Source organism: Coptis chinensis, chromosome 9 (genome assembly GCF_015680905.1).
Source record: "Coptis chinensis isolate HL-2020 chromosome 9, ASM1568090v1, whole genome shotgun sequence".
Taxonomy (NCBI): domain Eukaryota; kingdom Viridiplantae; phylum Streptophyta; class Magnoliopsida; order Ranunculales; family Ranunculaceae; genus Coptis; species Coptis chinensis.
In genome coordinates, this window is record NC_141464.1 from 1,439,683 (window position 1) to 1,466,917 (window position 27,235).

Sequence of the window (27,235 nt, forward strand, 5' to 3'; positions counted from 1 at the left end):
CCACGCTCACATATCAAAATAAGTCTAGGAGCCTTCCCACCAATTGCATTTTGAGATTTCCCAGTGACGTTAATAGCTCCCACTTCACTTCCTTTATGTTGTGTCCAATCAATCAAATCTTGACGACTATCGAATACCTATAAATCAATTTAAGTATTCATTAATCCATGGGTAAGAGGGTATTAAATCAAAGAAGTAAGTTTCAAAACGTATATTCATCCATACATACCATGTTGGTGTTAAACTGTTCGGTTTGATCTATGTAGTGCTCCTCCGAAGATGCATTTGAATTTTGTGAAGTCCAAAGTGCATCAATTGGTACCTCATTGTGATTGTATAGAGGATCCTATAACATTTACAGTGAATTATAATGTTAGCTACAAATTTGTCACAAGAAAAATATCTATCAAAGTAACTAAGAGACGGCCAAATTAGATTGTCTAATGTTTCATAGGTCGCTCCAATTAGGGCGCCAGAGTCTTAGAAAGTTAGTTGGGCTGGGACGTCTCTAACGTAAGACTATTCCCATTTCCCAACACTCACTATTAAAATCAACCATAAACGGAAGAGATCATCCTCATAGATTAAATTTGCATAAATACTTTGTAATCACATTTTGTACAAGTCGTCCTCATAATGATCTCATAATAAATTGATATTGGAATCATTATGAACAATAGTTGTGTACGGAGTTACCTCGTCTTGGTCACTTGATTGAAATTTCTCTTCATTAAATAGTTCATTTTCTACATTAAAAACATCATATGCCCATTCCATTTCACTCAATGTCATAAAAAAAAAAAAAAAAACAAAAATAAGGGTTGTAAATAAAAATAGAACAAAAGAATTTGAAAAAGAAGATGAATATGTGTAGAGAAAGAAGATATGTGTGGGTTAAGTTTTTTTGGATTGGAAAATGAGAGGAGTGGAAAAAAAAAGTGTGGGTTTGAGGAAGGTTTCTTGAGAGAGAGTAAAAAGACAAAACTTGAGTAAAAAGACAAAAGTTGAAATTTATGTGTTTTCACTTTTTAAGTGGAGTCTGCCCTTAGAGATTATTTGGGGACATATCCGGTATTAAAATTTTCTAAAATGGGGTCTGCCTTGAGATATATGGGGTCTGTATATAACAATTCCCTTACCATAAATACCACTAACTAGTATCTTCTTATAATTTAACAAGAAGTTAGTCGTTCTTAGAAGATACCAGTAACAAGTATTTATGGTAAAGTATTTAAGACTCAAGATGACTATATCATTCAGAAGTTACCTGTTACAGGTAACTTCTGAAAATATAACCACCCTGAGTCAAATATAATTTACTAGAAATACATGTTACTGTTTCTTCTTAAGAATATAGCCATCCTGAGTTTTCTATTATCCTTTACCAGAAATACCTGTAACATGCATATCACACTGCGAGAGAAATAGCCTGAACCCATACCTGATAAAAAACATCAGCATCTTCTCAAACCAAGCTTTCGTAACGTAATCACCAACGAGTTTTGTCTTCGAACAATCCAAACTACGATAACTCGTTGGTGATTATGCTACAAAAGCTTGGTTTGAAAAAATGTAGTGGTTTTTTAACAGCAAGGGTTCAGGCTACTCTCGCAATGTGATCATTGGTGAAGCCTACAAAAGGGTAAATGAAAGTAGATCTCCACTCCAAATTGCCCAAAGGATTACATTAGCATGCCAATTTTAACAGGTATTGGAAATTCAGAATAAATTATTATAAGATACCAGTAATTACAGGTAACTTCTTAAGAATATAGTCAAGAGATCCTGAGTAATATATCCTTTACTAGAAATACCACTAACTAGTATTTTTTTATGATTTAACAAGAAGTTAGCCGTTCTTAGAAGATACCAGTAACAGGTATTTATGGTAAAGTATATAACACTCAGGATGACTATATCATTCAGAAGTTACCTGTTATAGGTAACTTCTGAAAATATTGCCACCATGAGTCAAATATAATTTACCAGAAATACCTGTTACTGTTTCTTCTTAAGAATATAGCCATCCTGAGTTTTCTATTATCCTTTACCAAAAATACTTGTAACATGCATATCACACTGCGAGAGGAATAGCCTAAACCCATACCTGATAAAAAAACAAGATCTTCTCAAACTAAGCTCTTGTAACGTAATCACCATCGAGTTCTGTCTTCGAACAATCCAAACTACGATAACTCGTTGGTGATTATGCTACAAAAGCTTGGTTTGAAATGATGAAGAGGTTTTTTAACAACAAGGGTTCAGGCTACTCCTCTCGCAATGTGATCATTGGTGAAGCCTACAAAAGGGTAAATGAAAGTTGTCTGCCACTCCAAATTGCCCAAAGGAGTACCTTAGCATGCCAATTTACACAGGTATTGGAAATTCAGAATAAATTATTAGAAGATACCAGTAATTACAGGTAACTTCTTAAGAATATAGTCAAGAGATCCTGAGTAATATATCCTTTACCAAAAATATCTGTAACTAGTATCTTCTTATAATTTAGAAAAAATGGTCGTTTTGTATCATGAACTTTGTTGGTTTTATCAATTTGGGTCAATAACTATTTTTTTGAGCAAATTGGGCTATGAACTTTCTTTTTTGTATCAGTTTGGGCCATTGTTACCATTCCGTTACTTCATATGCTTATGTGGCATGCCGAATGTATATATGTCCGGCCAAATGCTCATGTGGCACTGTTGAAGTGCACACCTAATAAGCCAACTATTTTTACTATTTTTTTTTGTTATTAGAAGAAAGTGACGAAAAAGCCCATGCCTTTTTATTTCTAAAATGCCACCAACTAATGTGGCCCATCAATTTAATCTGGCCCATCAATTTAATCTGACGGTCCTTGTTCATCTTCTTTATCTAATCACCCAACTCCATCAAACAAGCTTTCTTCAAAGCAGCTAACTCCCTCCGCTCATTAGTCACCGGAGAAACAACAAATGGTTAGGGTGATTCACTCATTGGAAATCCTGACCCACCTAGTTCGATCATGTGGGAATCCGATCACCAAGTCCAGTTTTGACAAAGCCTCTAGCAAAGAAAAACGAGATGACAATCAACCAGATCACTTCACTGGTAAAGGCGGAAAACGCGGCGGAGAAAGTCAGTGTTTTGGTGATAACGAAGCCCGCTGCCGCGGCGTGACCGGTTACGGCTGTGATTGTTGGAAGTGGGAGTGAAATTAGATCAGCCAGAAGTGATCTGAATTCAAATACCATTTCATTGAGGCGATCGCCATTAGATTGGAACCAAGCGAGATCGAGACCGTTGGAGTTATAATGGTTTGAGACTTTCAGGTGCTTCCATGAAATCCAATTGAGAAGACTTTATCTTGGCAGACAAGGCGATCTGCTAACCCCACAGAAATGCGTATGATTGAAGAAGAAAGAAAGACTCGATTCCGATTTTATAATCTTTTTCGGAATTCGACCGATGCTTCAAATGCTAAATCAGAATGTCTCGGAATTTCAAACTTTCGAGAAACATAGTGTGGACCAACTTGTATTTGGGAAGAGATAACATCACGTGCAACAAGCATGATGTTGCTTGTCATGTAAACGCCACATCGGATTTTGTTAGCTGTCCATTTGAATACCGACACGTCATCTTCTGTTAGCGCACATAGGCAGCCGTTTGTACACAGACAAATTTTCTAACGGAAATACACCGGTGGCCCAAAATGATACAAAAAAGAAAGGTCATTACCCAATTTGCTAAAAAAAAAAAAGTTTTTGGCCCAAATTGATAAAACCAGTAAAGTTCATGATACAAAACGGCTATTTTTTCTATATAATTTAACAATAAGTTAGCCTTTCTTAGAAGATCCCAGTAACAGGTAATTCTGGTCAAGTATATTAGACTCGGGATGGCTATATTCTCCAGAAGTTACCTGTTAACTTCTGAAGAATATAACCACCCTGAGTCAAATATAATTTACCAAAAATACCTGTTACTGGTTTCTTCTTAAGAATATAACCATCCTGAGTTTTCTATTATTCTTTACCAGAAAAAAAAAACATCATCATCTTCTCAAACCTGTTTCTCTTGTAACGTAATCACAAACGAGTTTTGGCTTCGAACAATCCAAACTACGATAAGTCGTTTGTGATTACGCTACAAAACCTTGGTTTGAAAAGATGAAGAAGTTTTTTAACAGCAAGGGTTCAAGCTACTCCTCTGGCTAAGTTTGAGATATTACTAGTCTTGGTAAGATTGAGATTTTAGCTTTACTTAAGGGCTTCTGAGCATACCCATTATTCCCAGTTTTGCCTATAGAGTTAAAGGCTCTAGTTTTTGGTAAAGATGAGAACTGATATGGGTCTAAAAGTAATTTGGTGTTATTTGACGTAGGCATTTCCAACATGGATCCACTTCAACTGATAAGAAAGATAATTTCTCATCTACTGTTGTAGCTACTAGCCTTGTAGGGAAGCTATCCGATTCTCCATAAGTTTAGCCTAAGAAAGAACTAAATAAGATGCTTAAGAGAAAATAATGTAGCCAAAATCCCTTTTCCTTCATTAGAAATGTTATGCTTCCTCCTTTTCAACCAAAAACCCCAAAAAATTAACGCACTGAAGCTTGTCATACTATATGCTTGGATGCTCCGCTAACCATTATGAACATTTGGGTTTTGACACCCGACAAATTATCTTTTATCATCATAAAAATATAATATAGACAATTAGAAACCTTATATATAAAAATTAACTAATCTATCTAATAAAACAGAATGGTGTGGGGCCCGAAGGGCCCGATCCAATGGCTGCAATCCTTTTTCAGCAAAATATGACCTGGCAGAAAGGGCGGCTCCCAGCTGGTATGTTGCTTCTATCCACAACATCCGGATCCATGGAATAAGATCGTATTTTCTATCTGCCCTAACCGCCGCCATCACTCCCACCCCTTTTCTCATCTTGTCAAGAACTCGCGACTGAAGAAAGTATTCGCCTTAGTGTCGAGAACCCGCGACTAAAGAGAGTCATCCACGATTTAGTTGCTATTGTCTGATTTTTATTTCCCATTTGTTTTTCTAACTTCAGCGTGGTTTACTACAGTCTTTTACCATCTAATTTTTTTAATCCCCTTTGTTTTATTTACTGTCACCTAATTTTCATCTGTGTTTACGCCTAATTACTACTACTTTTACATACGAAATTATCACTGCTACTTTGTCTTTTTTTTAGGTGCCCTTTTTCGTTGCAGATTCGACTTTGACTTTCAATGGTACGTGCAGGAAAGCAACGTTTCGTTATCCCCACCTATCTTTTATGTTTGTTTCTACATAATTTATTGAGTACCTATTTCTATTTGTTTCTGCAGGAGACCATAGATAAGGGTAAACACCCAATGGACTCTTATAAGGATCTTTCGAACAACGAAAATAGTATTTATGTTCCAGTCCAAGATGGACTCTACGTTCAGCCACCTACTCCTCAACGACCTGCTCGCTCCTAGGTATTACTATCACCAATATACGTTACTAATAACTTCTATTAACATACTTAGAGTTACCCAAATTGTCCTAGCACTTTTATTGGGTTCACATCACGTTTTTTAACTCTCTTTCAAATATTTATAGCTTCCTACGCAACCAATTCAGTTTCAAAGGAAAACTCCCTATGGACTCCTATAAGGAACCTTCAAACCATAACAAACATTTATTTGTTTCCCCCTAAGATAGGCTCAATTTTCAACCGCCTCTTGGCTTCTAGGTATTTCTTGCTTGCATTGTCTTATGCTAAGTTGTATTGCCTTATTTATTTTTTTTCTTTATAAATGTGCATTGCCCATCGGATAGGGTTCCTCTATCTAATCTCCTGCCATCCGGTTCCCATGTTAGACGAGTTTTAATTAAAAAAAAAATGTAATGGCCTGATGTATCGTGTCCATAAGGTGTTTCACTGCCATTTAATATACTGACTTTATGAATCTCATTTCTTTGTTGCGAATTATTTTTCTACACTGTTGCTTATGTATATTGCATTGTCTTATTTCTTATTTTGCTTTATAAATGTGCAGCGCCCATCGGATAGTGTTCCTCTATCTCAACTCCCGCCATCCGGTTCTCATGTAAGATGAGCTTTAATTAGTGTCGTACTACTATAATTGCTCATGCATTGTCCAAAAGTTTCAGTTTGGCTATATATTGTGTCGCTTAGTACTTCTCCATGTAGCAAAACAAAGTTTTAGTTTCCCTACGTATCTTTTTACGTTCGTTATTTCTACTGGATAAGGGTAAACGTCGCCTAATGAACCCTTCTAGGAATCCTTAAGATAAGAAAACAAATATTTTTGTTCCAGTCTAAGATAGACTCTACCTTCAACCACCTACTTCATTGGTTATGTAATTCGGTAACTCTCACTAACTTCCAACTCTTTTAGATAAAGCTTTTTTTTCTTTGTGTATATACTTTGTAAAGATAGATTACTCTTGGTTTTAAATGGGAGATATTATTGCCATTTGACATGACATTTCTTTAACTATTAACCTACTAGGAGGACCTTAGCATTCACCTCCCTCACTTCTAAATGTTTCCGGGTAACTATGTATGCAAGCTCATAGTCTTAGAATTAATTTTTTGCATTTAGTTTACATCAGTTTATACTCATGTTCCTAGACGGTATTTTATTGAATATTCTCTTCCTAAATACATGGCCCTCCACACCCATGTATGAAAATTAAACTCAAGTGCTACTTGTTTGTGCTGTACATTTTTGAGGAAGAAAAGATAGGGCCTAGAACACCCAGGTGGTGCCTAGAGTGAGACTAGAATCCTGATTTATTTTCTCTGTTATATTACATGCAACTCTCTAGAGTTTGCTTTTTATCCATACATTTAGGCCTTAACTTTAATTAGTCTTAGGAACGACTAGGTGTAATTGTAATCCAAAAATAGCAAATTTTCATTACCTAAACTATTAACCGAACTATTAATATGATTTCGATTTAAAAAATTGATAAAAAATAAACTAACAGTTGTTTGCTTTTCATAAAAGATAAATTAAGAAGAAACCAAAAAATAAAATAAAGATAAGGCTTGTACAGTTCAATTGTGTTTGCGGTGAATACTTGTAGTGCTCACTGGCTTTCGCTTTAACGCTCACCCTCACTCAAATTTCTAACTCTGCCCTTGCACTCCAAATATAAAATGAACAAAAAAAGAACACTGAAATTACCTGGTCTTGAGGCCAAAGCCGTCTCCAACCAGAAAATGAACATGACAATCTGCAACAAATTAATTTGGGGGAGGGGGGGGGGGGGGGGGGGTTAAAATCCTATAAAAGTGAGAAACAGAAAAAATCAGTGAACAATGGGTTGTAATACCTACTTGAACTGGTAGAGGATTGCGCAAGAAATATTAGGAGACGAAAGTTTGAAGAAGCCTGAAACAAAGTTGTATGAGTATGTCTGATGTTGGGGTTATTGTAGAGAAGGAGAGCCAAAAAGACACGAGGAGCGAAAGAAAAGACGGTTGGTGTTTAGAATTGAATTCGGTTGAATTTGAACCGACCTCAACATTTTTAAATATGAGGCGGTTGAAATATCGATGAAATATTGGTTGAAATACCGATGAAATTCGAGATATTTGCGCCCAATAGTGTTTTAGGTGGCTTTAAGGACACGATTCAATTCAATTTTTTCGTATGAGCACCAACAACGAAAAAGATGGCCCAAAAACTTGCGGCAAATTTGGGTCATATATCAAATGGACTCCTACCATCAACCCACGAAATATCGGTCCTTATCGACGATTTATCCCATTCAGTTGGGATTACTATGTTATATATAGGGGTAGTAGTTTTATACACGACCCGCTAACCTGACATGAAATTAGCGGGTTTGGGTTGGGAAAAAAGGCTTTTGGGTCATTTAAGGGTTGATCCGCCAAACCCGTCAAATAAATGGGTTGGGTTAGGGTCACATATGATAACCTGAGTAACCCGTTGGTAGCCCGATTAGTTCTCGGGACTAATGGGTCAAGTCATCAACCCGTGACTAGGGCTGGAAATGGAGCAGGTTCGGGACAAACCGCTTTACCATATTAGGATCCATCGGGTTTCGGATATCCATATCCATTAAAAAACACAAAAAAAATATACTATTTTAATAATTTTCATATATAAATTTACGATATAAATTAATTTTTAGGCATCAAATTATGAATCTTGTTAAAATGCTTCGGATTTGGGTCGGATTCTAGTCACAAACATAGAAACCATATCCGTTAAAATGGATTCGGATATGGTCGGATTCGGGTTGAATCCCGTACCATTTCCAGCCCTACCCATGACATGTATAACCTATTTTAAGATATGGCTAAGAGGGCATAGATCCAGTACCTTGCCATGCAATACACCCTCAACTTGTGTGTATGAGTGGCCCAGATTCACTAGCTTTTTCTCTCTCCTGACGCACACTAGCTTTTCTCATTTTTTAAAATCTCACTATCCCAACAACCTAAAATATTCGACTAAAAGGAAAAGGATTAGCTGTCATATTGATTCATTCGATAAAGATATGTTTGATTATTCAGTTTTCATTAATATGTAATTAAATTATTGATGGTTTTTGAAAAATAATACATTTTTTTATTATATATATGACCGCTATAAATATAATCGTGAAATACTAAATATTTTGCATACAGGTTGTGTGTGAACCCCCCGACTTCGGATCAGATCGGATAAAGTGCTTTCGGAAAAATTGAGACATGTACTAGAATGAGTACTAGAATGACAATATTGATTTCTTGAAGTTGTGATTGATGTCTATAAGAAGACTTTAAAGTTCGGTGATATTGCTAGGCTTTACCATGGCTTCAATATTATTGTTTACACGGATCTGTACTTTGGAATATATGATTCTTTGAGCCCAGTTCTATTAACCGGAATTATGGATGATTTTTTATACGGAATATATGATATACTAAATATTATTGCTCAATATTTATTTGGTTAATTTTATGGTGTATTTTATATACATGTGACCACCTGTACATGTTATATATGAATTCGATCCGAAATTGAATTCACCGCTGGCTTAGCGGGTCATATGTTCGGTAACCTGTTATATAGGTGGGTTGGGTTTGGGGTTGACAAACTCAGCATGATTAGTAATTGGGTTGGGTATCGGTTTGCTCTCCTAACATGTGACCTGAATATGACACGACACGAACCCGGCCCAACACAACCCATTGCCATCCCTAATAGGGACATAACTTTTTTTTTTCTTTATTGTCCAAATTGATTTAGGCGACATTAAACAAAACAAATTCCAATGTGTCACTTAAAATCTAAATATCTAAGGCTAAAATTATTTAAATTACTTAATTAAATACGTGTATTTTATTCATGGACATCAATAATAAAATGAGGTGCCTAATGAAATTTTGAAATTATGTGTATTTTTCAACAAGGAAATTTTGGGATGACTATAGCATAGTACAAAACATAGTACAAAATATGAGGATATGAGTATTTATCGATACCCAATTTCTCGATATGTATCGTGGATATATCCCCCTCTTTGGGGATATTTGACATTGTTTCACACATAGAACAAAATATCGCGATATATCATGATATTTCACTATAAATATCCATATGTCAATAACATATATATAAATATCACGATATATTTAGAAATATATAAGACTGCAAATATCCATGATATTTCGGCGATATTTGCGATATTTATTGATATTTTGCGATGTTTTGGGATATTTGGTGATATTTTGTGTAAGTAACAATTTTATTTAAGAGGGCACTCCTGCCTATATGAGTGGCCTATATGAGGCCACCCTACGCACACTAGCTTTTTGGTTTATTTAATATTTACTATTATATTTCAAATAAATATAAATGATTAAATATCATGATATATCAAAGAATATCCATAAGAGGGCATCTAGGGTGTATCAGGGTGTATGAGTGCGCAGGAATGAGGGCCCTTGGACAGTACTTCTTTGTTGCAATACACCAGTACTTTTGCCTATATGAGTGGCTCAGAAGCTATACGCTGAGTACACCCTGCGCACACTAGCTTTTCGGTTTTATTAACCAGATTGATTCCGAATTCGGATAGGTAGCATAAAATAAGTGTGAAAAACAACAGGGGCATCGCGCGTGTCAGAATAGGTTTCACTCTCCGCGAGCGTGCCAGAATGCTAGTTCAATATTTACAATATATGCAATATTTTGCAATATTTGGAGATATTTTGTGATATTTTGTGTAGTTAACAATTGTATTTAAAATTTATGAGAAATATTTATCATTATATTTCAAATAAATATAAATTATATATCTTGATATATCAAGAAATATTCACAATATCCATGATATTTGTCAATATTTTGGATATATCCACGATATTTGCATGTGAAACCATAGTACGTCATATCAGGATATGGCAAAGTATCGATCCCTGATTTATGGATATGTATTGTGGATATATCTTTCTCTTTGGGGATATTTGACATTGTCTCATATGCAAATATTGTGGATACATCTAAAATATCAATAAATATCATGGATATTATGGATACCAAACAGCTTGTGTGCGTAGGGTGTACTCAGCGTATATCATCTGGGCCACTCATATAGGCAAAAGTATTGGTGTACTGGAACAAAGAAGTACTGTCCAAGGGCCCTGATTCCTACGCACTCATACACCCTGATGCACCCTAGATGCCCTCATAAAAAAAACCTCGATTCCAAAATTGAAATTTGAATCGGTCATTAAATTTTTTAATTTCCGACCCGATTTGTTGTTATAGATGTAAGGAGGTCCCACTAACCATAGTTAGCAATTCGGCGAATTATTCATTTAATTCGGAAAACGTTTAAAAATGTCATATTTATCAATGCTACGGAATAATTCGTTAATTAAGCAAGAAATCATTAATTCACGAATTATTCGTATTTTCACTATAAGTTTAGTATGTTGTCAAATTTTATCGTATTTTTTAAATTTTAGCTTTGTATTATACTCGAATTACTTACGAACTGGAACTTTTGCCGTTTCCATTTTTTTTTTAATCCGAATTGAAAAAATGAATTCTTGTCGAAGCTCGAATTTTATTCGAATATTTTCTGTATCAAATTTTTGCCGTATTACGAAATGCTAACTATGCCACTAACCACTAATTTAGACTAAATATGTAAAATTTGTCAGGTTAAAAAAAATAAAATAAAATAGTAATAAATAATTTTTGAAAATTTGTCTGGAATTTCTAATAAAATCATCAAAATTTCAGGTGGAATTGTCAAAATTTCGGATGGCATGGGTTGTAATAATAGAATTTGGCTAGGGGAAAATCAGAAAAAAGAAAAAAACGGCATATGAAAAAAATATTGTAGGTGGGGGCACGTTCTTTAAAGGAGAGAGATATATCCTGGAGCATATCGTGATTTTAATGTAATATGTATCCTTTTCTGATATCTCGATATATATCGCGATATATCGCAATTGTTTGTACTATGGACTATAGTATGTCACAAGAAATGACATACCCGAACAATATTGTAATAGGGTATGCCTTTCGTACCATTTCTCCTGATGTTTTCTGGATGAGTATAGAAGTGGGTAGAAATGAGGACCCAAACAATGTCGATAGGTAGGTGCCCTCATCATGGTTTAATTCTTGTACACTTTTACCCACTTAGTACGTTAGCCATATAAGAGGGTCAAATTAATCATGGCTAAAGCTAGTTAGCTAGGTAGGGTGCGGTGGCTCTATTGCCCAAAACCAAGGGTTAGAGACGTGAGCTAAGAGTGCCACATGTAAGAACAATATGTGCGTACCTGCAAGTCTGCAACCGGATTGAATTTTCTCATGTTTTATGAAACTTAATGTAACATAAGAGAGTAGTTAAAGTCAATTCCAATCAAACTAATACCTGCTGAACTAGTGAACCACATAATAAAGAGTTGATCTGATTTACCAACATTACAAGCCAAATCGTGATTAAGTTCCTATTAATCGGCGCATTATCGGCGTATAAGTGCTATGCGCCCCTCGACCGATCCAATCAAGAAAAAATTTAGAGGTCTAAATCGGCGCATAAGCGCTATGCGCCCTTCGACCGAGCCGATCAAGAAGAAATTTAGAGGTCTGAGCGGGTGCCATAAAACGGGCGATTTCTTCCGCTTAATCGGCGATTAATCAGAAAATTGGTATAAAAAAAGCGCCGATTACTAGGTTTATAGGTTTTTTTTTGTTAAATTTAAGCCAACAAAAAATCCGAAAAAAGAAAAGCCCACGAATTTATATATTGAAAACATTTCACTTCACCGAGAAAATAATCAAAACCGTAAAAAGTGAAAAACAACCAAAGAAAACTCTTAGGCCAGCTATCACTCCACCACTCAGGCTTGTAGTTTTTTTACTTTATTTTGTTTTAGGTTGTTATATCACTTATATGTGACATATGTATTATAGGTTAGCTAAGGCGATTAATTTCGATTAATCCGATTAATCGCTATAAGCTTTTGGAGCGACTTGCTCCCAATTAGTGCTTAAACTGCACAGTGAAGCCATAAACATTTCCGACATTTAGTGAAATTACATCAATTCTGATATTTCGAATTCAAATGACATATTTCGTGAAGTTCCATTGTTGATATCCTTGTGGAAAATACACTTATTTTATACCGACCTGTATTTTATAAGAGTCGGATTTTATAAATGCACAATTAAGTAATGAGGGGGTCAAGTAATTTAAAAACCGACATTGGGTCTTAACACATGGCAACCCTTAAAAGCTTAAAACATTTATAAATTTAAGTGACAAGTTCGAATTTGTATAACGCCGCCTAAATATTATGGACATAAATCACTGAATTGAAAAGAAAATAAAAGATCCGATTAAATGGTGTGGGGCCAAATAATTAACACCAATCTATATAACAAAGAAGAACCTTTGGATCTAGCTTATGAGGTGGCGAATCCTAGGGCTTATGAGGTGTGGGTTGTTTAATAGTGTGGAACAAGAGTGCTGCATAATTCTTGAAGTTAACAAATGCGGCTGGACTTTTAGTGGACTTCGGTTGGGTTTTTTTGTCGGGCTTCTAATGGGCTTCGATTGGAGTTTTTTTAGGTGGGCTTCGGTTTGCAGTTATTTTAGTAAGGGGGGGGGGGGTGGATGCGCATCGGGGGTGCCCAAGGCACGCGTTTCGGTGTGTATTTGTAGTACGGGGGGTGCCAAAGGTGCGTGTATCTGTGATCTAACCAAACAAAATGGTGTGGGGCCCAAAGGGCCCCATCCGGCGGTTACAAATCTTCCTTACAAAATATGCCATGGCTAATTCAAGTGATTTAGGGGTTTGTGCAATTTTGTTAAACCAAATCAGTATCCATGTGATCTATCTAAAAATTACTCAAAAGTCAACAATTGTGGCTGGGCTTATAAACTAAGAGGTCGGATAAACTAATTGGGTTAGCCTATAAACTATTAGGCCTCCAAATTTAACATGGGCCTCCAAATTTGTTTAGTACTAATTCGTAATCCCAAAAGCTAGTGTGCGCAAGGTGTACCCATGCGCAGGCATCTGGCCCACTCATATAGGCACACAAGTACTGGTGTATTCCACCAAAGAAGTACTGTCAACGACTCTCATTCCTGTGCACACATATATACTGATGCACCCTAGATGCCCTCGTTCGTAATTAACACCAATAATTAATACTTTAATTCGTAATAACACCATAATAATTGAGTCAAAGTAATAGCAATTAACCACTATGCGATGGTCATCATAGATGGTCATCGAGGCCTACATCATGATCCTCATCAAAGCCTACTTCACAGCAAGGCCTAAAATATCGAATTAAGTGAATATTTCGATGTACCCAAAACCGAAAAATATCGGATATATCGGAAATATCAGAGATATGTATTTTTTTGTTGACCAGTCAAAATTTTGTTTTGTATATCGATATAAAGGAAATATTGTCGATTATATCAGAAATATCATCAATATATTGGTCAAAGTTAACAATATTTGGTCAAAGTCAACAATATCTGTCAAAGTCAAAAATTTATATCAGATATATCAGTCGATATATATCGTTATATCGGAAATTGCGATATATATCGGGAAAAAAAGAGGGATTCAATATTTGGTTGAGATATATCGAATATATCCATTTCGGTGTACAAAAAAAACGATATATATCAGATATATCGGCGATATTTTGGGCCTTGCTTCCCTCACTTTACTAACCCAATTAGTCAATATGCTACACCTGCTTCCACACGATTTTAGTGGCACCTTGCTCATAAAAGCACCATGTGGGAATATCTCATTCTATCTCTTATTCTGATAGGGTGTATTTGAGATGAAACAACACAAACCCTATTTAGTAAGTACCTCTCGTTACCATTCTATCAAAACCCTACACCCATCAACTTTCTTCTTCGCGCCCTTGCCACCAACAATTAATGCACATCGTTCCGAATATTGTCACTATCTGCTCTTATTATGATCGTATATAATGGCTCCCCATAACCACTTCTCTCCAGCACTCTAATATATTTCTCAAAATTGCCACTCTTAAGCTCTCTTTACAAACTAGCTAAGAGAAACAAGGTCTGGTTTTTAAGAGAGAAACTTTAATATTACCAAGGTCTTCATAGTTCCGAAGCAAACATGGTTCTTCTAAGGAAAAGTAAGAACACTAAACTTGCGCTGACTAAACTTGGTTTGGCTTTCAACTTTTCATTTGCCAACACTAAGTGAAAATGATTAATGTTGTGAGGACCATAATGTTAATGTGAATCAACGCCCCTAAACTTAGTGCTCACTTTACATGGTTTGTGTTCTTGGTTCTTCAGATCTATTAATATAACATATGTTACAACATACTACTATAAGAAAAGGAAAAAATCTGCTCGAGTTGCATATTCTTAACTTGGTTCAGATATGCATATGCCATATTTTGTTGCATATGAGGAATCCGAGGACCTCAAATGACATACTTGTTACTTAGTTCAAATTAAATCACTAATAGTTACATAGTCTGTGGATTTTCTTTGATTATTGGTATGTTGTCCACATATTAAATTGTGAAAGATTGGTTCTTGGACAAATAAAACATGTTTTCGAACTAGAAGAGTTTTTGGTGTGTTTGTGTTTAGCTTGCTTCTTTGATACTTGTGTTGAGCACATATAGTTTGATATTCATATATTATGATCTTACCTCTCTTACCTTGGTAGCTGTGTTTATATGGACTTGTTTTCTATTGTAGGTGCACAACACCACCGACCACCCAGAGTACCTAGTAACAACTACAATATTTATGAACAGGTCAATTTGGTGCAATCAGAGTTGGAGATGCTTAAACTTGATGTGAATGATCTGAAAAGGGCTTTTGAATCGGCGCTAGCGGAACTCAAGGACAGTGTTACAACACTTCGTAGCCTATTTTATTAATGGAAGGAACCCATACTGAAAGATATACATGAAGGCATTGCGATAATTGATGTAGAGAGCTACAGAGAAGATGTCTTTAAGACACCTCCCCTTGTGAGAAGATGCAATATCTTCCCTTCACCGGACACTCCTTCTGCAAAGAGGAGGATAATAACATAGGTAATTGTGTGAGTTTGCTACTATTTCTCTACTTAGATTAAGGTCTTTACTTTCATATTCATGACTTATGAACGATTTTATAGTCTGATCTATTGATGGTTTGTTGGTTGGGATGTTCACAGAGTGTCAAATTGAAATGTATACCACATAATGTGTCATATTTAGAACTGATTTCATAGGACTGAACACACCTCAATATGTTACATACAGTATCATATTTAAAAATATACCACATAAAGTGGGATATGCAGAACTGATTTCATAGTAGTAAACACACCTCAATATGTAACATAGATTGTCATATTAAAAATTAGACCACATATAGTTGATAGGGTTATATACTAAAAGCATTACTTTTGTATTAACTCTAATTCTTTATATTTTGAATGAGAATCATATGGGCAAATGTTATGCATATTATATATGTTATTAGTTATATGCATGTGCCTAATACTTTATGATTGTAGATGATATGGTGTGAACACACAGAAGATCATATCATCAGCACCTTATAAAGTATAAGTAATCATTCACAACCTAGATGGATTTGGACAAACCATTGGTACGGTTGTAGTATAATTTGGTATTAGTCTATCTTGACTATAGGATTACACTAGTACACTTCGTGTGTATTGAACATGACCAAGTGAGGTTGTTATAATGACTATATAAGAGAACAAACGCCTCTGTTATTATGGATGCTTGTCCTCCTAATCCGGATATAATAACGGGCACTTACATGCATTGTACATTACTTTAAATCATCAATGAGTGAGATTCATTTGTGAATCAACAAACTCGATGGATTGGGTAATGACATTGTATGTAAGGTGTGTTGTTGATTATAGAAGGAATCCGTGTCCTGCAAGAAGTCGGGTTGATGATGTCCCCTTAAGGAGCTCAAAAAGATTGTCATGTAAACCCTGCAGGTGGATTTATTCCAACATGACAATGAGGTTGAGTGGTACTACTCAAGGACATAAGAAGCTGATTAATGTAGTTGTCAGTAACTTGACTTAATTAACGGACATTCGATATCTTAAACACGGGGAGATCAACGAGCATATAATATGGAGCCTATAAACGTTGACACGTAATTTGGGATTAGGGCGGTAGTGCAACAATGACCTTTAGTGGAATAAGCCATTTGTTGATGGACTTGGGCCGTGTGTTCTGGGCGAACATGGGAAGCCCAAGCCCGTCAGGAGGCCCAACCCTAATTTCTCCTCATGGTCCCTATTGTAGCCTATAAATAGAATACACTCTCTCTGGCTGAAATTCACAATTCACTGGATTAGAAAAAGAGGCAAGGAAAGATAGATCCAAAATTGGATCTAGCTTTGTGAGAAAGAAGGGGATTGGTAGATCATTACCCACACAACGTCCAATCTGTTCTAAAAGAATACAATAGAAGATCAGGGGGTTGATTTCAGATTTGATAAAGCTTTGATTCTCAGAGATTACATTTTAGCTGATTCTAAAAGGTATAATTTCTATCCAAAACCGTGAACCCTATTAATTCCGCTGCGCGTGGGTTCTCGCGGTTTGTAGAAATATTTGTTCTGAAAATAACGGTTCCTACAATAGTGTCCTATTCAGAACTGATTTCACAGTCGTGAACACAATGCAATATGTCACATGGAGTATCATATTTCCAATTAGAGCACGAAAAGTGTCATATGTAGAACTACTTTCATATTTATGAACACACCTCAATGTGTCACATAGTAATTTATTCGCTTTCTAGATAAAATCAGACAACAAGGTTGAAGATTATCCACTTAAAGATGTGAAGGCAGACTGGGTTCGACCTCACGTACTGCTAACAGTGGAGGAAGCAGCTGTATTCTGGTCAATATACTCACCTTGTGGAAAAGCAGGGTAAATTGTGTTGGCTTATGTACATGGTTAATTTCAGTAGAACTTCATCCAAACCATACTAAATTCCTTTTCTTTGGTGTAGGGACTTCATCGTGGACTTCAACAGATGGTCGGAGAATAGATCCACATTTAAGTGTTTACTTGGGAATGGCAGAGTAACTAGCTTCGTATGTTACAATCATATTTTGTTGTGATGTTTTTTAATTAGAAACTACTAATGCTTTTGGGATTACAAAATAATTTAACTACCTTGCTACTTGTTATATTTGGTGTAGTTGGTCTTTGCTTGGTGTGGATACCTGAACGTGGAGCAAAACAGCAAGCCTACAAACTACAATAGGCAATATTACTACCCTTACCTAATGGGTGCGAGTAAGGTATGAAGTGAAAATGATTTTGTTCTATAATAAAAGGCTAACATGATGATGTACCTTTTGAGTACCCAATGTTGTTTTTTGTAGGTTAAAACCAAAAATGAGATGCAGCTAACTTCCACAGCTCGTGCAATTAAATTGGACAATGATATTAGCGAATATCGAAGGGTAAGATGATTATACTATGACTCATGGTTTGATAAGGCAGCTCCCAACTTTGGTAGAGAGTTCCACCTTGAACTACTTTTGATTGTGGTTATGTAGTGGTTTGTGCCCGTCGTCGACAGTAATCACTGGTGGCTATATATCTTTGATCCTAGTGGTCGCAAAGTTGTGATATTGGACTCTCTTGCGGGTAGTGCATCCTACATTTGTGGAGGGACGGATTCGATGAAGTCTATGGTTTGTTTTGCAACATAAAGTATTTTTGTGATCATTTGAGAATATCTCACAGTCCACGCTTCATGTTTTCGAACTAAATTTGACTTTTGTGTTTTCTTATGTTACGAAAATGCACTACACTTTGTCTCTGATTGGGGATTTCCATGCCAAAAATTGTGATGTGAAAGACTGGGTTATTGAGAAATGCAAAGATGTGCCACAACAATACAATGGGTATATATCTTATCTTATGGCCCTAATTAACTTATAGTTTCAAATTTGAGTTTAGTGCAATCTATGAAAATATAGTAACTACGTATCTTTATATGTATAGCTTCGACAGTGGGGTGTTCATGATGAAATTCATGGAGCTTTGGGACGGGGAAAAGTTGGTACATTGGTTTGATCAGGTAACAATTTGACACAATCTAGTATGTTTCTCAATATGTCCAATTAATTATTTATAGTTTGGTTACCTTAAATCTTCATTTTGACTAACCACGTGGATTTGTATATGAACTTGCAGGAGGATATGCCTTATTTCCGGCAACACATAGCTGTCTCAATGGTAATGTCGAAACTAAACAAAATGCGCCCATAGCTGATATGGAGAATGTATACTTCGAGAAATTTGCACGTCTTTTTTGTTGCCTCGATAGTTTGGAGACGTTGAAACTCGAAGACCTAAGCTTTTTGTCAATCTTGTAGTTAGCCTTTGCTCTAATCTCTATCGTAGTGTTGTTCTATTTGGCATTGCCTCAACCAAATTGACATTGGAACTTGAAGACCGTCGCTTTTTGTGAATCTTGTAATAGTGTTGTTCTTTTGGAAACTTATTGTGAGATTCGAAATGTAAGTTGACTTGTGGTGGCATGTTTTGTTTATGATGGGATACAATGCTATTATTTCTCTACTTATATTAACTTTCATATTCATGACTTGTGTACGATTTTATAGTCTGATCTATTCATGGTTTGTTGGTTGGGATGTTCACAGACTGTCAAATTGACAATTATACCACATAAATGGTCATATGCAGAATTGATTTCATAGTACTGGACAAGCCTTAATATGTTACATAAAATATCATACTGAAAATTATATCACAGTAAGTGTGATATTCATAACTTATTTCATAGTACTTAACACACCTCAATATATCACATAGAGTATCATATTAAAAATTATATCCCAATAAGTATGATATTAAGAACTGATTTCATAGTACTGAACACGCCTGAATATGTCACATAGAGTATCATATTCAAAATTATATCACAATAAGTGTGATATTCAGAACTGATTTCATAGTAGTAAACACATCTAAATATGTCACATAAAGTGTCATACTGAAAAGTAAAGCACATAAAAGGTGATATTGTCAGAACTACTTTCAACCATCATATCTTCATTCCAAAAATAAAATAAAGTCAGTTTAACAGAACAGACACCATTTAAAAAGGAAAAGGAAACAATCCAAGTTTTTGATTTCATAAAACAACTCATAAGCTAATACAATTAGTCCATTTTTCAAACAAGTAGATCATGCAAATACAACTACGATACTTAGCTAACATAACTAAAACAAGACCAACTCGAGCCCTAAGTGCTAACGAAATCCGGATACTTCATTCCAACGTCATCACAGTCAACTCCATAGCATCCACAATCAAATCCATAGCATCCATAGTCAAATCCAATGCATCCTCAGTTGTAAGCCCCCAGTTAATCTCATCAACATTCATTTGCTTTTTGGGGGTGTTGCATCTATTATGCTTTCCAGCAGTATGGTTCATCGGTTAGTAATTTGTACACAAACTCCCCCCTGAAATCAGCCATCACGTTTTGGTGTAATTTTGGGAAGTGATAAATGGAACATGCCTTCCACTCCATGAATTTGCACACAAATAGTTTGTAGTCCACCCTAAAGCTCAAACAAAAGAAGTATTAAAAATCTCACTTCACATTTCCAGTGTTCGACTAACTTTATCACAAAAGAACTAGGTAGAGAAGTACTTACGAATCTGGTCGTTGTTGAGGGCACTTTCCAATTTCCAACAACGTAGCCTTTAAAAGGGGTTTCTTGCACTTCTTCTGTGCAATGTGTTCATTTAAAATTGTATAGACACGTTCCATCTGTTTTGCCATTTCAAATTGATAGAAGATATTACAAATATCATCAGTCAGAAATACTCTAACAAAACCTACAACTTAAAATCGACAACAAAACAGTTTCACATGCAAGTGCACAAACTCAAGTTTAGTAACTCACTACTTTCGTGGCATTCCTGTAGGGAACGGATGTGAGGGGATATCTTGTGTTCATTGATTCAAAGTGTGTCCATAAGTTATCCATCATGTTATAATGTAGGAGCGTCCAATGGTATCCCCCATTTTCTTTGACTGTTTTTCCACTATTCATAGGAAAGAATAGATTCTTAACATTTTCATGAAGTTGATGCAGTGGATCAATCATCTCAAAGTGTTTTGCAAAAATCACAGCAGTCTGTCAAAAAATATTAATAATAACCTAATAAGAATACTGATAAGAATATGTAATGAATATACCAATACCAATAGTATGCAACACTGTATATTATATAAACCTAGGTTTCGAACATACGCAATTCATAGTGTCAAAGTAATGGCTAAGTGCTCTATTCTGAGGCTTACGACCAGGATAAATTTTCTTCTCTATCTCTCAAGGATACCAATTTAATACCTACATAGTGCATCCCAGAAGTAAGTCAATTTTCATCGATGATATATGAGAAGTTGAGAACAAAATGTGTGTTTGGCTTACCTGGCCATTAACAAATCTGTCAAGCATAAATTCTTCCAACTATTTACCGTGTACTTGAATTGTGTCTCCATCCCAAGCAACAGTGCTGCAATTAAACACATACAATACGTACACCAGTTAATACAATAACATATACATCTCGGTGATGGCTTATTCAATTGTCATTGCAAATACATATGACTACGCATTCTTTACAGTCAAATGAACAGTAGGCATCATAAAGGCATTGAGGTAGACTTAGATTTTACATACTTGACATGTACAGACTTGAAAAACCTCCTAACCACTAGCTGCTTTAGAGAATTAAGACATTGAAACGCTGTTGACGATTCTACTGAAAGTAGCTTTTCACCAAGATTTGTTATAGGCGGACAGTCGTCAACACATATTACCCTAATCAGTTTCTATTTTCCCTCTCTCTCATTCTTCTTCTTCACTTTTTGTGTAGGCATTCTTGTCCTTTTCTTTTGATTTACAACCATTGATCGCAACTCCGGTTGTAGCTCCTCTTGGTTGGCTTCATTTGTTAGCATCACATCCACTGGAACAGACGGTGTCAATGGCAATGCTTGGATATCATTATCTTTAAAAGGTGACATCTCCTTTTCAGCCTCAACCCCAGACTCCTTCTTGGACTTCTCTTTAGCATCCTCTTCTCTTTCTTTTAATTTGGCCTTCAAGGCTTCATTCTCTGCCCGCAGGCTTTGATTTTCTTCTTCCAACTTAATACACCTTCCCCTTAAGTCCTCTTCTGTTGGAATCGGATCACTTGTCAACGTAACAAGCTCCATTTCCTTAAATTTGATTTCGGCGGTCACCTGAAAACACCGATAATAACTTCACAAAATAAGAATGCAATGTAAAGTGTTCATTTGACATTGAAAATAGGGGATTTGTCTGGACAAAAATTACATTGGAAAAAACTACTGTCAAATGCATTTGACATGTGTCATGATCAGGTCAAGTTCATTTGACATGGGAAAGAAGTTGAACTTCACAAGTGATAAAAAATCAAATCAATATGAAATGAACTTGACATTGTAATAGAGTTCTGGACAGTGAAAACTACTTCCATAATTGGAATGAAATTCTGACGACATCGAAATTTTGAAGAAGAAAGATAAGGGGGAAGGGAAATGACTTCAAATTCTAATACATTCGCTCACCTTGTCCACGGTCAAATTTGACAAAGCCTGGGTACGAAGCATTTTGCTGAGTGTTACAATATCCCATCTTGTGAATGAAGGTACATAATCAGCAGGTTTATTTGGCATTGCATCAACCAAATTGACGTAATCGCACAACTAGTACTGATATCAAGAGCCACCAAAAAAAAGAGTTAGTAAACATGTTAAAAATGAAATTAATAATAAAATAACAAAAAAACAAGGCTAAACTAGAGTGAATTCAGATTGTAAGTTACCAAAAGAAGAACTGCGCAAGATTTTACTTTTGTAGGCTCAAGGTAGTACATCTTCATTCGGTACATAAGGTTTTGATGTATCACTTTTGGCTAGGATACTTCATTCATTATTTTTACACTCTCTAAGTACTTCAAAAACCACCACTGTGTTCTTGATGGTGTTGGAAAGAGAAGAGTGGTGATAATGTATAATGAAATAAGTTTGATGAAGTCCTCTTCATCCTGCTTGCCATTCCATGAATTCACCACTTTATAAATAATATTTACAATCAATTTCTTGGACAAGTTCTTTTCTCTGCCAAAGTGACGAGTTACAAACCCCGTTTTACTCAACTCGTCCACATCTACGTTTGTAGTCACATGACTCCCATTTATTGGCATACCAAACACTCAAGAAACATCTTCAGTTGTTAATTTGACAAACACCTCTCCTAACTTGAATGCTTCTTCCCTTTCATCGTAAGTTTTAATAATATCCACTATGATACTTGTTTTTTTTACCAACATTTGTTTGTCCAACAAATCATCAAAGAACACTCTAAAAATGTGACCAAATGGTGTTCTACCCATTAGATCATTGAAATCAACACCAACTTTTGACTCACGGAGTTTATTGGCAAGATAAAAAATTGGTAACAAGCTGGAGCGAAAAGGATAAGATTTTGTTTCTTTCTTATCTTCATCCACTACCTTCTCTTCCTTCTTGTTCTTGTTATCTTCATCCACTCTCTGAACTACCACTTCCTTCATTTCCCTCTTCTTAGCTGCTAAGTGTATTTCCTGTAGATTATGCATGGAAATAAGTAATAGAATAGAATTTATTTAGATTCTAATAGCATTACATTCCTCTAAATAATCCAACCTCAAAAAACTCAAATGCTTATGCTTAAAAATCCATAAATTAACAACAAACTTAAAAGTTGTCTTTCACCTTCTCTCCCGGGCATCACTTTTTGCTCCCTCTCCCCATTGACTATAAATGCACATTTTCCTCATTTTTTCTCTTCTTTGCTGTATCAACTGCTTTCATAGGTGTTGCTTTCGTCCTTGATGGTTTTTTTACTGTTGGTCGTTTTCTTCTTCATCTTCTGTAGTGAATTTGTAAGCTCTGTACTTTTAGGTTGTTTGAAGTTTGGAGTTTGATTCTACCATTTAACTGTTGTCGGAAGTTTGGAGTTTGATGTTTTTACTATTGATAGAGAAAAAAGAAAGAGAAAAGAACAAGGCTAAATGGGGTTTGACATTCGAATTGTGGGCTTTAGGCCCAAACTCTACTTTAACACACTAAGATATGCCATATAAAGTATCATACTGAGAACCGCTTTCATAATAGTTAACACTGAAATATGTCATATAGAGTATCATATTCCAAATTATACCACATAAAGTGTGATATGAAGACATTTTATCATTTCAAAAGACTCATGCACTGACAAGTTCCAACATCAGTGAACTTCTTCTTGAACTGCAAAATCACAATATCTATCCGATTCCTGAAGCCAAAATAAATACTGTTGTAACAATTGCTTTAACTATTACAACAATCGCTAAATCTTCTGAGAAGCTTAGCAACAACTGTTTATAACAACAAAAATACTCTACATTGTTCAATTGCACATCTCTTTCCCTTACATCAAATATCTGTCATGTGGAAAAACACCCGCCCATCCTCACTACAAAAATTCTCAACATTGAATTGTTCTGGAGTGTTGTGCCCAATATCATAACCTGGAACATCACCACTAGGAACATGACCAATAACTTCACCATTAGGAACATCACCACCACAAAATCCTGTAAGTTCAATAGAAAATCAAAATAAAAGAGTTGCGCGAACCATACAATCTAAGTTTACACTATAACGTCATCCCCATCTAAGTTAAACAAGTCTGAAACCAAAACATGTGTCGTACCTTGCTCACCATTGTGTTTATGCGGATGTGGACACCTAGGCTTTGTGTGCTCCGTAGATTGGCAGTTGCTACACTTGTACCTTCGAGATCCTGGTGTTCCTTTATCCAATCTCACTAAGGCCACGAAACAAACAACATTTACTTACTTATAACCCAAAGAAATAAAATGTCATGTGCTCCAAAAGGAAATTTCTAAAACTAAAAGTGAGATGTACATGCATGCATGTTATTATGTCTTCCCACACCTTGTAGTAACATATTTTGATGTAGGTAAAAGATAAACGGACACTCTTATCAATGCCAACTGTTATCCACAGGTCTATACGGAAATGAATTTTATAATGTCAAACTTTCAACTTACACCCTGTATCTCTGTTCAACTCGTCATCTTCCTCACGTAGGTCGGCAACTCGAGCAGTGCGTTTAACATAGTTGCGGTTAATACTTGGACCTGTAAAATAGTGAAACACAATGAAAATGTTGCCGAAATAAAGTAGAATCAACAACTAATCAAAAAATACAATTGGAAATATAGACATTACAAAGTTGGGACCATACCAAAGAAAAAATTGCAAAGTTAAATAAAACTTACCTCTGTCCTTCGAATGCAAGAGTAGGCATGTGGGTTTTGTGTGACCTGTTGATAAAAGGTAAAAACGATAGTTTTACCTATGTATAAGACACAAAACTCAAACACAAGTAAAACTAAAACTAATTTCAGCTTTATATTATCAAAGTTTTCTACTCTCGATGCTATTGCAATATAGTTGGAATAGAAAATTCGTTCCACTCCTAGTTCTTTAGAATTCAATGTTAACTACGATTATCAGTCCTATAAAAGTCAATGAGAGTACGGATGGATGGAATTTGTACTACGATGGAAAAACTACTAAACAAGATACGATAATTCAAACTACGGAATACTAATTCGATAATACGAGGAGGAATTAGGGGGATTTGATTCCACCTTAACTTGACTTAATTTACTAACGAAGAATTGTCGTAATCCGAATTGCAATGCTTTCGCATAACAATTGGGTCTTTCTAATCCCTAATTGTTCATGGTAATCTCTACCAACTAACAACTAGCATGTGAAGCAATCAAACCCATTCTCATGGTGAACTAATTACTTTCTAGAATGGAATAGAATATTACGATCTATTTTACGCTAATCGAAATGAAGTTTCATCAAGGCTTCCTCAAACCCCTTTAATGGAGGTTTTAGCCTTGAATCATTAAACTATCATTTATATATAAATAAGAACAAGACATGAATAAAGACTATAAATTTACTTATTTGATTTAAAACGAAAGTCTAATCATGCAAGATTGAATTAAAAATAGTAATGATTATTAACTAAATCTATAAATTAAAGCTAAAATGATTTAATGAAATGAAACTAGAATTATCAATAGCAAACTAACTTTATTGATCTAATGAATAATAAAAATAAATTGATTCAAAACTAAATTTAAAACAAGGTATATAAACTAATTAATGGAGTCTAAAAACTAATTTATTTTCTAATCAATTAATTCTATTGAATGTAAAAAAAACTAGATCTAAAAACAAGTTCTTGGATAATGGCTAACTTAAAAAACTAGATGCTTAATAGCTAAGTCTTATGTTTTCAAATGGAGGAGACCAGATCCACTTTTTCGTGCATGGCCTGAGGAGCCATGTTTTGGGCCGAAAAATCGAGCCCAAAACCTTAGTACTTCAGTCCACAAGGGCCTTTTCAGCTGGATTTGACTTTTATAGCCTTTTAGTCCACTTCTGCTCCTCTGATTGGGTCAAGGCTTAGACCATTGGAAAGCTCTTTCCAAGACAGTCATTTTGACGTAAAGTAGGACCAATTCCGAGGTCTAAGTCCAAAGATACTATCTTCAGAAGTTTTGCTGACTTTTGTGTCTCTGTTTCTGCCCGCGTTGATTTTGACTTTTTAGCTTTGATCGGGCTTTAAAAAGGTTTTTTCTTTTTAAATTTTGGCATTTTATCATAGAACTTCTTAGCAACCAACCCTTGCTCCTATATCTCGTAAAAGGGGTGCATTTCTGCACATATTCGACTCCAATGCCTGGAATACATAAGACCACGTTAACAATACTAACTCTTACTTATTAATCACATAATTGGTCAAAAGCGATATTGTTAAAGGGGTTAAAACTACAGTTTTAGGCTCTTATCAAACCACCCCCAAACAGCATTTTGCTTGTCCTCAAGCAAATATGAGAAATTAACATAAGTGACCAAAAATGGAGTTCTAACTAATCTCGTTTTGCCAATTGCGATTGCATTAACCATATGCAACAAAGCCTTAAACCACTAGGAATTCCCTAGTGGACGAGTTATAGCCTCGTGAGAGTTTTCCAGTGAAGGTACTTACAAACTTCATCTATACTACAACGACTAAGAAATAAAACTATTGTTTCCTTATTTATGTCTCAATTATCTATACATCTAACTAGCAATAAATACAGAATAATCAAGTCGAAACCTAAGCTAATATATGCATAATAATCAATCATCTAGGAATAAACATACATTCAATGAGTAATAATATGAAATGTACTAACAGGTCTGTTTATGAAACTTTGGAATATCGTCCTTAAGTAGGTCCTCACATAAATGTCAAGAAAAAAATAATCTAATTTTTCCGCTCAAGTTTCGCTACTCCAGTGTGCAGTGGGCACACTTTACCTTACAATCTCAATGACACACAAGGAAGCCGAAATCGATCAAACACATCTACCACTTACTATCACACTAACCTATTCCTAATTGAGCTAGAGGTCTTATTTAGGTGTTTCAGGGATTAGGAGATGGTTTGAGAATGAAAGAAATGG

General features: G+C 35.4%; 1 long non-coding RNA gene across 1 annotated transcript; it reads left to right on the forward strand.

Moving 5' to 3' along the window:
* Nucleotides 1–5,821: 5,821 nt before the first annotated feature.
* Nucleotides 5,822–8,935, forward strand: LOC147474360 (uncharacterized). The gene is made up of 2 exons (XR_015207479.1): nucleotides 5,822–6,087; nucleotides 8,667–8,935. It is a non-coding gene; the product is annotated as an uncharacterized LOC147474360 (long non-coding RNA).
* The last annotated feature ends 18,300 nt before the right edge of the window (nucleotides 8,936–27,235 follow it).